The sequence below is a fragment of the Salmo salar genome, chromosome ssa17 (assembly GCF_905237065.1).
Source record: "Salmo salar chromosome ssa17, Ssal_v3.1, whole genome shotgun sequence".
Lineage (NCBI taxonomy): Eukaryota > Metazoa > Chordata > Actinopteri > Salmoniformes > Salmonidae > Salmo > Salmo salar.
In genome coordinates this window covers 35,802,762-35,815,771 of record NC_059458.1, presented here as the reverse complement: position 1 = coordinate 35,815,771, position 13,010 = coordinate 35,802,762, and the positions used below count along the sequence as shown (strand labels likewise).

The following is a 13,010-nucleotide window of genomic DNA, read 5'->3' as shown; positions in this document are numbered from 1 at the left end:
CTCTACCCCTATTACGGGGGCTGAGTCACTGGCTTACTGGTGTTCTTCCATGCCGTCCCTGGGAGGGGTGCGTCACTTGAGTGGGTTGAGTCACTGACGTGGTATTCCTGTCTGGGTTGGTGCCCCCCCCTTGGGCTGTGCCGTGGCGAAGATCTTTGTGGGCTATACTCGGCCTTGTCCCGGGATGGTATGTTGTTGGCTGGAGATATCCCTCTAGTGGTGTGGAGGCTGTGCTTTGGCAAAGTGGGTGGGGTTATATCCTACCTGTTTGGCCCTGTCCGGGGGTTTCATCGGATGGGGCCACAGTGTCTCCTGAACCCTCCTGTCTCAGCCTCCAGTATTTATGCTGCAGTAGTTTATGTGTCGGGGGCTAGGGTCAGTCTGTCACATCTGGAGTATTTCTCTTGTCTTTTCCGGTGTCCTGTGTGAATTGAAATATGCTCTCTCTAATTCTTTCTTTCTTTCTTTCTTTCTTTCTTTCTCTCTCTCGGAGGACCTGAGCCCTAGGACCATGCCTCAGGACTACCTGGCTTGATGACTCCTTGCTGTCCCCAGTTCACCTGGCCGTGCTGCTGCTCCAGTTCCAACTGTTCTGCCTGCAGCTATGGAACCCTGACCTGTTCACCGGACGTGCTACCTGTCCCAGACCTGTTGTCCCAGACCTGCTAGAACCCTGACCTATTCACCGGACGTGCTACCTGTCCCAGAACTGCTGTTTTCAACTCTCTAGAGACAGCAGGAGCGGTAGAGATACTCTCAAAGATCGGCTATGAAAAAGCCAACTGACACTTACTCGTGTTACTGACTTGTTGCACCCTCGACAACTACTATGATTATTATTATTTGACAATGCTGGTCATTTATGAACATCTAGGCCATGTGCTGTTATAATCTCCACCCGGCACAGCCAGAAGAGGACTGGCCACCCCTCATAGCCTGGTTCCTCTCTAGGTTTCTTCCTAGGTTTTGGCCTTTCTAGGGAGTTTTTCCTAGCCACCGTGCTTCTACACCTGCATTGCTTGCTGTTTGGGGTTTTAGGCTGGGTTTCTGTACAGCACTTTGAGGTATCAGCTGATGTAAGAAGGGCTATATAAATACATTTGATTTGATTTTGATTTGATTCAGCTTCAAAACAGAAAAGCAACCGTGAAATTGTCTCTGATGCACCGGACTGCCTGCACTGAAGTCCGTTGACTCAAAGAGTGGACGCCGCCATTTTACAAGCTAATACCATTTTTTTTACACACAAAAAAAAAATAACACGTAAAACGAACTCAGAAATTTTTATGGAATCTTTATGAAATCTTGACGAAATAATGTACATTAATTCACTCAGACAAACCCAGTCGTGTCGAACTATGTGACTTATCACGTCCTTCGCTCGGTTTGACACATAAATAACACATAAAACCTTTACCAAACGTGATAATACCTTGACGGATTTGCAACCTAGTATGTTATGACATGTTATTTCTATATTAGTAAGTTGAAACGTGCTATTACATACCTGTAGTAATACATTTGAAACGGACACAAAACCTTTCGTCTTCACAGCACAGATCTAGTGCTTAGTGGTGGGGAGTCGATTCCTATTTCTGAGTGCCAAGCTGAATCGACTCCTAAGATTCTGTATTTTTGGCATGGTTGGAAACTATTTTCGGTCGTCTACTTCGAGAGGCATAGGTAGGCATGTCGGCCACAAGGCAGACAGTCAGAACCGTGCGTCGGGCTTCTGTCACAAAAGTCAATAAAAAGGGGGCCGTTTGGAAAAACGTATCATGTGTGAATCATCCTCTGGAATAATGTAGGATCCACTTGCTTGGATAATATTTACAAAACCAACGTCTCTAGTAACGCCTGAACGTCTCTAGAAACGCCTGAACGTCTCTAGAAACGCCTGAACGTCTCTAGAAACGCCTGAACGTCTCTAGAAACGCCTGTCCCAATAGGGCTTTAACATGGCAAAGAACAGGTTTATCATCCCATGGGATCTGTCAAAGCCACACACAGCAGACATATCACTGAAATATTCTAGTTCCTACACAACACCTATATTGAAAGTTTTTAGGAGTCACACTATGTTGACAATCCAAAGGGTGGATTGTTTCAGCATGATATAGATGCAGTTTAATGGGGTTGAGAGTTTTGGGGGGAAGGTGTGGTAGAAATAAGTAGGGATATGTTGATTTAAATCATTATTTTACAGTAAAAAATTAGGCAGACCATAAATGATCTCACACTTCAGCACAGATGGCGGAATGCACCTTAAACGTTTGCTTTGCAGACCCCACATGATATCATCGAAGAAGAAGCCAGCTAGGTAGTTTATGCTTGTGGCTAGAAACTTCAGCGAGAATTTGAAACTTTTTTATACCTGGAGAGAAATAGGCATGCAGTGTGCGATGCGTGTGTAACAGTGTAGGTTCGAACCAGGGACCCTTGCATACATCAACAACTGACACCCCACGAAGCATCGTTACCCATCGCGCCACAAAAGCCGCGGCCCTTGCAACACAAGGGGAAACCCTACTTCAGGTCTCAGAGCGAGTGACGTCACTGATTAAAACGCTATTAGCGCGCACCACCGCTAACTAACTAGCCATTTCACATCGGTTACACGTGTTAGGCCTTGCGTCCACAGAGACAGGGAGGCATCAGGCCATTCATTGGGAGAAAGACGGACAGAGGAGGCAGACTCAGGAAGGCTAGAAGATGGCGGAGGGGATGTTTTGTTTGAAACTGATGGCGTGTCGAGTGGAGACGAGCGAAGGAATAAAAGGGGGAACTAGAGAAGTGGTCGTGGAGTAAATCCAAGCCTACTTCTAACTGTTCTTTGGATACATCTAGATACCTGGGAGATTCGTTTGAAGTCTCCATGGTGATGTGTAGGATCCATCTAGATACCTGGGAGATCCGTTTGAAGTCTCCATGGTGATGTGTAGGATCCATCTAGATACCTGGGAGATCCGTTTGAAGTCTCCATGAAAATCATAGATGAGTTAATGGGTCTAAGGTTTTTAAACCGTTACATATGCATTAGTGAGAATACTTGTGGCTGGCATATTGGCTTGTCACCATGGTGATGTGTAGAGGTGTAGTGACATGTTTTGAGTAGATAAATTGAAATAGGAATTTTGAATTTTAAGAAATAAAACAAAAACACATTTACAGTATAGAAACCCCCCAAAACAAAGGCTGACCAGCACAAATTAATGTAGAACATTTTCATTAGTAGATCAATTAAGTTCACCACAGTTATCCAAATACATGAATTATCAATGCCTAAAATAACAAATCTACAAAATATAAACACAACGTAAAGTGTTGGTCCAATGTTTCATGAAGCTGAAATAAAAGATCCCAGAAATTCAACAAGTTCAAATGAGCCTCACAAAGCTGCATTATCATGCTGAAACATTAGGTGATGGTGGCGGATGAACGGCACAAAAATTGGGTTTGTTGTCTGTAGTTTATGCCTAACAATACCATTACCTCACTGCCACCATCGGGCACTCTGTTCACAACATTCACATCAGCAAACCGCTCGCCCACACAACACCATACACATGGTCTGCGGTTGAGGCCGGTTGGTGGTACTGCCAAATTCTCTAAAACAATGTTGGAGGCAGCTTATTGTAGGGAAATGAACATTCAATTCTCTGGCAAAAGCTCTGTTGGGTATTCCTGCAGTCAGCATGCCAATTGCAGGTTCCCTTAAAACATTTTAGACTGTCCTTTTATTGTCCCCAGCACAATGTTCACCTGTGTAATGACCATGCTGTTTAATCAGCTTCTTGATATGCCACACCTGTCAGATGGATGGATTATATTGGCAAAGAAAAAATGCTAACTAACAGGGATGGAAACAAATTTGAGCACAGAATTTGAGAGAAAAACGCTTTTTGTGCATATGGAACATTTCTGGTCTTGAAACAGGGGACCAACACTTTACATGTTGCATTTATATATATTTTTTCAGTGTAGATGTTTCAAAGCCTGTTTATCGTTAAACAAAGTTGATTAATAGCAAAAATAATATACCCAAACTAGTGGTGAAAACTGATCATCACACCATCTCTATCTGATACATGTTGTGTGTACCAGCTCATTCCCACAGAAAACTGCAGAAGGACGCCGTACCACCCAGTCAACATCACACTCCATTGTTTTAAGTGATCCCTCAGAGGGTTTTCAACACTAAGGGAAAATCCAAGGTAATCTCAATATGTTTACAGTAGAATCTAAAACACACCAAAACTGACAAGGTGCACACTGATCAGTAAAGTAAAGACAGGCTAACATTCTAGAACGCTCCTTTTCCTCCACACAGTTCTCTCAGTGAGAAACAATTGGATTACAATAGCGTGTTCTACGCGTTCTTCTTCATTTGATCCAATTCACTGTTAACACTTATCAAATGAGAATTAAGTGATGGAGTGACTTTAATCTTAGCTGGTCTGAGAGAACTTCTCTCCTTTATGTATACGTTGGTGTGTTTTTAAGTTGCTCAATTGAGAGAAACTCGTCCCAGTCAGAGCAGTACTGAGGCTTCTCTCCTGTGTGAGTTCTCTGATGAGATTTTAGCTCAGTTGATGTTTTAAAGCCTTTCCCACAGTCAGAGCAGGAGTAAGGCTTCTCTCCTTTATGTATACGTTGGTGTGTTTTTAAGTTGCCCTGTTGAGAGAATCTCTTTCCACATTCAGAGCAGGAGTAAGGCTTCACTGCTGTATGCATTTGTTGGTGACATTTTAAGGTATCCAATCGGGAGAATCTCCCCCCACAGTCAGAGCAGGAGTAAGGCTGTGTGTATTTTTAGCTTTGATAGAATTGCGAAAATCTCCTCACAATGTGGGCAGTTGTGAGACCTCTTAGCTCTGTGATCTTCCTGCTGTTGCTCTCTGGATGTAGAGAATGTCTCAACATGGTCTCCTGTGTGAACAACATCAGAAGAATCAGTCAGTTTGTGTGATATACATGTCAATCACAACTCTGTGATTTTTTTATGAAGCCTTTTTTAAATTAGCAGTTTTGAAAGTGTTGAACAGAAACTCAGCCTAAAACCCCAAAGAGCAAGCAATGCAGAAGCGCAGTGGCTAGGGGAAAACTCAGTAGAAAGGCAGGAACCTAGAAAGAAACAGAGAGCAACCAGTCTCTGAGGGGTAGCCAGTCCTCTTCTGGCTGTACCGGGTGACATATGTATTCATATGTGACCGACCGGCTCGATCTTATGTAGCAACATTTGAAATTATGTTTTTTGCATTGGATAAAAGTAGAGACTCAGAGCTAGAAAATTGTATATCATACACTACAATTGAGGAACAATAGGAAAGTAATTATGTGGAGGAGTAGGGTTGATTCAAGCGTTTTCACCTCACAACAGCAGTCAAGCATCCAAGCTTACTGATTTTACGTTGGCAAGCTTGCTAGCTCCATCCAGTACAAATTAGAGAACTCTGACATTTTACACGCCTTAGCTAGGGTGACCATACTTCCTCTTTTTCACTGACATGTCCTCTTTTTGAACCTAAAAAAATGCGTCCGGCCGGGATTTCTAAATCGCCCAAAATGTCCGGGATTCGGCTTTTGCTTTCTACAATCGCCATTCATTGTGTGCGTTTGGGGTTTTTGCATTGCTTTGACCTTTCTCTTTAGGTCCCGCCTTCTCACACGCCACCATTGGTGGGTCATGTCAAGGCCTACGCAAACATTGGTCAAACTGCATCTCAATCATTACCCTCACCATGGCAACAGCCAAGAGACAGAGCAACAGCTTGCTTGTCAACAGTGGCACATGGCTCCAGGACAGAGCAAAAATGCCCTAACGGAAATGTAAATTCACAGACGATTTACAGAGAAAATTCCCGTGTCTTAGTCGGGATCCGTGTGAAGCAGAATGCATGACCTGCAAAGCTGGCACGTACGTGTCAGTGTAAAATAAAGGTGCTAGCGACCTAGAAGCCCACATAAGCTCCGCAAAACACAACATTGCAGCTAAAGGAGAGAGTTCGTCAGGTAAATTAACTGACTATATTGTGAGAGCAGGTAAAACAGAAGATGCTGTTACTGCTGCGGAGGGAGTTTTTGCATTCCACAACACTAGGGTGACCATACGCCCTCTTTTTCCCGGACATGTCCTCTTTTTTGAAAACTAAAATATGGTCACTCTACCTTAGCAGAGCTGGTTAGGCTGTGTTCATGTTATCCAGAACATTGGTGACTTTATCTGTGCTACAGGCAACAATTTAATTACGCGGTTTTTTGCCGACGTTTACTGACACCGGCCCTATTCAAGGATGTTGAGCGTTCGTTTTTCATAAATTATTCTTCCCTCTGGCAGCCTCAGACCAGAGTGCTCTGAAATCAGAGTATATAGTCAGAGCGAATTTAGGAACGCACCCCGAGTGTTGGTGTGAGCCCCTGACTATCCGTACATTTAAACTACAAGAAAATAGTGCTGTCTGGTTTGCTTAATTTTACTTTTACTTTTGATAGTTAAGTATATTTTAGCAATTACATTTACTTTTGATACTTATATGTTAAACTAAATACTTTTACTCAAGTAGTATTTTACTCGGTGTCTTTCACTTTTACCTTGATAGGAAAGGACTCAAGTATCTTTACTTTTACTCAAGTATGACAATTGGGTACTTTTTCCACCACTGCCTGCAATGCTTCCAATGTTAATTCCTTAACTCCCAAAAACCTTTCAGCCGCACGTACAATTCATCTTTACAATCGGTATCCTTCAACTGGTAAATGACATTATGAATCTCAACCGGCTGCGGGTCATCCACTGCCATAGCTTCCTCAGCACCAATCGCTCTTTCAACTATTTCCCGCGCCTCCCAGTAGGAGAACTACTGTACAGTTTCTTGATGTGGATGTTCCCTGATATAAGAAAAATGGATTCATGCCATTGGTCAGTTCCAGTGTTATGAAACTGATGGAGACTAATTGTTAAAAAAACATTTATTTAACTAGGCACATAGCATACATAACAGGTTAGGATAATTAAAGTGGCAAGTTAGGATCATTAAAGTGGCAGGTTAGGATAATTAAAGTGGCAGGTTAGGATCATTAAAGTGGCAGGTCAGGAGACTGAGGTTAAGGTTAGGAAAAGGTTGAGGGTTAGGGATTTGTTTACCATGCAGGTTTGGATAACTAACGTGGCAGGTTATGATAATTAATGTGGCGGTTAGGAGACTGAGATTAAGGTTAGGGAAAGGGTTAGGTTTAGCTACAATGCTACAGTTGTCAAAAACTGTTGTCCCCAACGCAAAAGAAAACGGCCACGGACCAATGGGGAGCATCAACTGGTGCAAACGTGATATCATGAAACACCCAATATCAGAGAACACCCCTAATTGCGGTCTGCAATTACACCCTTTTCAGATCAAGGGGCCAGGCTTCCAGTCTATAAGCGTGCTTGCTATCCACTGTACTTAGAGGGCATCTTCGGTACTGCAGTTCAGCTTAAGCACGGCAGAATTCCAATTGACAGCCCCATAGCGAAGTCACTTTTTATTTATTTAAATAAGACAATTTACTCATCACGTTTGTAAACAAAACATCTATTGAATTATTCAAGTAATTGCCTTAGAGTCAGATTTTTTTCCCATCACTCACAGCCAAAGTTATTAACCATTTTAGATTCATGCTGTGAGGTGGGTGAGCTTATGCCACATGCAGATGCTGAAGGGAAAACACACCTCTTGACCTGCATATGCATAATGTAGGTCAAGGAGCAGCCTCGTCTCATAGACTAGATGTAACATAGTAAATATAAATCTGGGACTCTCAAAATAGTATGATATGTTACGTTTTTATGGTTGCATAAGACAGATGGTTACTTAATAAATGGAATTAGGTGGTGCTGTACTGTAACAGTGAGCTGAGCCAGTTGAAAGTATTGACACCAGGGATATATTGTTGGTGACTGTGTGCTCCTTCATTAGTTTAGTGTTTTTTATTCATTTATTTCTGGTACCCTCCTACCTGAGAGGCATGAGGCCTGTGTGGCGTTGCACTGTTAAAATCATCCCAGTGTGGAGATGAAACATCTGTGTGTTGCAAAGCCACATGCTCTGTCCTCTGTTCTACCTAGGTGTCTTAATGTGGGTAATACAGAGATAATACTAATACAGAGATAACCACTGTTCTACCTAGGTGTTTTAATGTTGGTAATACAGAGATAATACTAATACTGAGATAACCACTGATCTACCTAGGTGTCTTAATGTTGGTAATACAGAGATAATACTAATACAGAGATAACCACTGATCTACCTAGGTGTCTTAATGTTGGTAATACAGAGATAATACTAATACAGAGATAACCACTGATCTACCTAGGTGTTTTAATGTTGGTAATACAGAGATAACCACTGATCTACCTAGGTGTTTTAATGTTGGTAATACAGAGATAATACTAATACAGAGATAACCACTGATCTACCTAGGTGTTTTAATGTGGGTAATACAGAGATAATACTAATACAGAGATAACCACTGATCTACCTAGGTGTTTTAATGTTGGTAATACAGAGATAATACTAATACAGAGATAACCACTGATCTACCTAGGTGTTTTAATGTTGGTAATACAGAGATAATACTAATACAGAGATAACCACTGATCTACCTAGGTGTCTTAATGTTGGTAATACAGAGATAACCATTACTTAATAACTATAGAGATAACCACTCTCTACGTAGATCGTGTTTTAATGTTGGTAATACAGAGATAATACTAATACAGAGATAACCACTGATCTACCTAGGTGTTTTAATGTTGGTAATACAGAGATAATACTAATACAGAGATAACCACTGCTCTACGTAGGTGTTTTAATGTGGATAATACTAATACAGAGATAACCACTGCTCTACCTATGTGTTTTAATGTTGGTAATACAGAGATAATACTAATACAGAGATAACCACTGATCTACCTAGGTGTTTTAATGTTGGTAAAACAGAGACAATACTAATACAGAGATAACCACTGTTCTACCGAGGTGTTTTAACGTGGGTAAAACAGAGATAATACTAATACAGAGATAACCACTGCTCTACGTAGGTGTTTTAATGTGGATAATACTAATATAGAGATAACCATTGCTCTACCTAGGTGTTTTAATGTGGGTAATACAGAGATAACCACTGATCTACCTAGGTATTTTAATGTAGGTAATACAGAGATAATACTAATACAGAGATAACCACTGCTCTACGTAGGTGTTTTAATGTGGGTAATACAGAGATAATACTAATACAGAGAACCACTGCACTACCTAGTTGTTTTAATGTGGATAATACTAATACAGAGATATCCATTGAACATGCATTTACCATTTTTTCATTGTGTTTACTACTTCAGTTCCATAAATCTGTAGTTTGAAGCATATACAGGGCATTATACAAGACCCCTTGACTTTTTCCAGATTTTGCTACGTTACAGCCTTATTTGACAATGTATTAAATGCATTTTTTCCCTCGTCAATATAAACACAATACCCCATAATGATAAAGCGAAAACAGGTTTTTAGACATTTTTGCAAATTTATAAAAATGAATACTTTATTTGGTAAGTATTCAGACCCTTTGCTCTGAGACTCGAAATTGAGCTCAATTGCATCCTGTTTCCATTGATCATCTTTGAGATGTTTCTACAACTTGACTGGAGTCCACATGTAGTAAATTCAAATGATTGGACATGATTGGAAAAGCACACACCTGTCTATAAGGTCCCACAGTTGACAGTGCATGTCAGAGCAAAAACCAAGCAATGAGGTCGAAGAAATTGTCAGTCGAGCTTCGAGACAGGTTTGTGGCGAGGCACAGATCTGGAGAAGAGGACCAAAATATTTCTCAAATCTGTGTTGGCTGAGCTCCCCACTTGTGCCGTCAAACTCATGCCCCACGTTGGGTTCAAACCTTTTAAGGGCTCCTGAGTGGCACAGCGGTCTAAGGCACTGCATCTCAGTGCAAGAGGCGTCACTACAGTCCCTAGTTCGAATCCAGTCTAAATCACATCCGACTGTGATTGGGAGTCCCATAGGGAAGTGCACAATTGGCCCAGCATCGTCCGGGTTTGACTGGGGTAGGCCGTCAATGTAAATAAGAATTTGTTCTTAACTGACTTTCCTAGATGAATAAAGAATACGTTTTTTAAAAAGTGGGATGCATGCCAGCAAAGCCACTACACAATACTAAACAATACATTCATTGCAATATAACAGTGAGAAACGGTTCCCACAAACTGTTAGGGCCTACATAAAGCTGACCCAACAGCATAGTCCCAACAACTTACCACTGCTACACCTGGCTATCAGCGGAGCCTTGTCTGGCAGCGAAACAGTTCATTAAGCCTCATTTACTGCCTTTAAAAAAAACATGGCTGACTTACTTAAATGGTTTCTACTGACAATTGAGATGTACAAACTATGGCATAAGGGGAGAACAAGCGGATAAGAGGCAATCCGTAATTTCGATTAAGACATTAATGAGTAAGCTAGGACGGACGTAGTCAATATAACTATTTGTTCAGCACTTTTGAAATGTACAGCGACAGAATTCAGAACATGGGCCCGTACGCCAAGTCAGAACCGTAGGATAAATAAAGGGGCATAAAAGCACACAAAGAAAATTCTTACAATATTTAATGATTACATTTCTCAATAACAGGTTATAGGCTACATGTGAACCACCAAGTCAGAACGGTAGGCAAAATTATGAGGTGAAAATAGACCAAATTATTAGGGTGAGGCACATGGCTACTAACATCTTACTACACAACATACACTGAGTATTACTTTCTTAGCTACAGTATACATATCTCCCTGGCATACTACATCATTTATGCAGCAGCATACAAGACATTTTTGGACTCCCCTTGTTGTGCCGTGCTCACTTGAACGGGAAGGTGGAGCAGTGGTCCTTCGTGGTCATATTTTGTCATCAAAGTCTGGCATTCTCTGGATTTATGGTTCTTTCAAGACAACCGGGAACTCGATGAAAAAAATGATGACGTCAGTGATCTTCAGGTCGTAGCTGTAGAAAGAGGCCTGAGTTCCCAATTTACAATTCCGAGTTGGATGAAAGTTCAAAACGTATTTTCTGTTATAGCTTGTTTTTCCCCAGAGTTCCCAGTTGTCTTGAACTCACTCAAGTCAGATTTTGCAGTTCCGAATTAAGTTGTTTTGAGCATGGTACAAATCAAGCTTAATTGACAGCACGGCCAATGTTGAATGTTTACCATTTTAAACTAGGAAAAGAGCCACTTCATCTTACACTTGGGACCACACACCCACTCCACTGAATAGCAGGCTAATGATTGCTTTGCGATGCTTGCAGTTAGCCACTGATTCCTTCCAAAACACTCATTGTTGAATTTGCAATTTCCAACTTGTGTAACGTTAATTAAATCCAATGGCCAATGAGCAACGATATGTTTTACCTATAATTTCTCATTATTTCTCTTCATATGATAAAGATTAAAAAGGATTTGCTAGTAGACTGTCGACTTGATTCATGATGATGACTGCTAGCTAAGATTTTGAAAGTATGATGTTGACATGATCAGTCCAATCAAAGTGACTGTAGATACAACATTATTTGACGTTATTTTATCTGTGGACAATGACCTTGAGCCTTCTTGGATGGGCACTTCTAATGTAACTCTATGGCAGTACCGAAGGGGCTTGAATTTTCAAGTTCTACCTTTAGACTTGGCAGTGACGAATTGTCCCCATGAATGACAGAGCACTGAGCCAATCACAGCGCAACGCTCCGTGTTTTCTGCTGGCTTACTGTCTTACTTAAGAAAACAAAAAAGAGACCATGTCTGTATGCGGCTTTAATAATTAGTCAATTATATATGTTTTTTTAACATTGTTTGCAAACAGATGATTTTTTTCTCACTTTTTCATTGCTAAAACTGTGGGGCTCAAAACAGGTGGCCAACCTGCCCTGAATGATGGGTCGCCACTGAACTTATCTTGAACACTGCAGTCCGTCTGGGTGTTTAACCTTCCCAAGTTCCCCCATGTCACCCTGCTCCTCCGTACATTCCACTGGATTCCAGTCGAAGCTCACATCCACTACAAGACAATAGCGTTTACTTACGGTGCAGTAAGAGGAACTGCCCCATCTCTACCTTCAGGCTATGCTCAAACCCTATATCCCAACCCGAGCACTCAGTTCAGCCACCTCTGGTCTCATGGCCGTCCCACTGCTACAGGAGGTCAAGCTCCCTCTCAGCCCAGTCAAAGCACTTCTCTGTCCTGGTACCCCAATGGTGTCACCAGCTTCCCTCTGATGCTAGGACAGCAGAGTCCCTGCCCATCTGCCCGAAAAGGTCTGAAACCCTATGTTTTTAAAGTGTATCCCCCACAAAATACAAATAATAATACAAATAATAATAATACAAATAATACAAACAATAATAATAATAATAATAATACAAACAATAATAATACTAATAATACAATTACTAATAATAATAATAATAATAATAATGTGACACTTGTCCTACTAACACTGACTAATTGAGGAGAAATGTATTTACTGTGATATGTGGTTGTCTCACCTGGCTATCTTAAGATGAATGTACTTAATGTGCTGGTGACATCACAGGGTCAGAGAGAACTCCTGACTGTAGTCATACAAAAACACTACAGGCACTCAGCCCATAAGAACCATTCATACAATCAGATCTAATATGAAGAACTGAATACAACCATAAGAACCATTCATACTGTCAGATCTAATATGAAGAACTGAATACAACCATAAGAACCATTCATACTGTCAGATCTAATATGAAGAACTGAATACAACCATAAGAACCATTCATACTGTCAGATCTAATATGAAGAACTGAATACAACCATAAGAACCATTCATACTGTCAGATCTAATATGAAGAACTGAATACAACCATAAGAACCATTCATACTGTCAGATCTAATATGAAGAACTGAATACAACCATAAGAACCATTCATACTG

The 13,010-nt window shown here is 41.0% G+C and overlaps 3 protein-coding genes across 9 annotated transcripts in view; 2 read left to right on the top strand and 1 right to left on the bottom strand.

Annotated features, from left to right (window-relative positions):
• The window catches only part of LOC106592258 (zinc finger protein OZF-like), a 510,174-nt gene that overhangs the window by 193,515 nt on the left and 303,649 nt on the right, over positions 1-13,010 (top strand). The gene's annotated exons all lie outside the window — the stretch shown is intronic.
• Positions 1-13,010, bottom strand: part of LOC106574981 (zinc finger protein 2) — a 348,997-nt gene that overhangs the window by 80,126 nt on the left and 255,861 nt on the right. The window lies entirely within an intron of this gene.
• Positions 1-13,010, top strand: part of LOC106575981 (zinc finger protein 239-like) — a 237,317-nt gene that overhangs the window by 37,605 nt on the left and 186,702 nt on the right. The window lies entirely within an intron of this gene.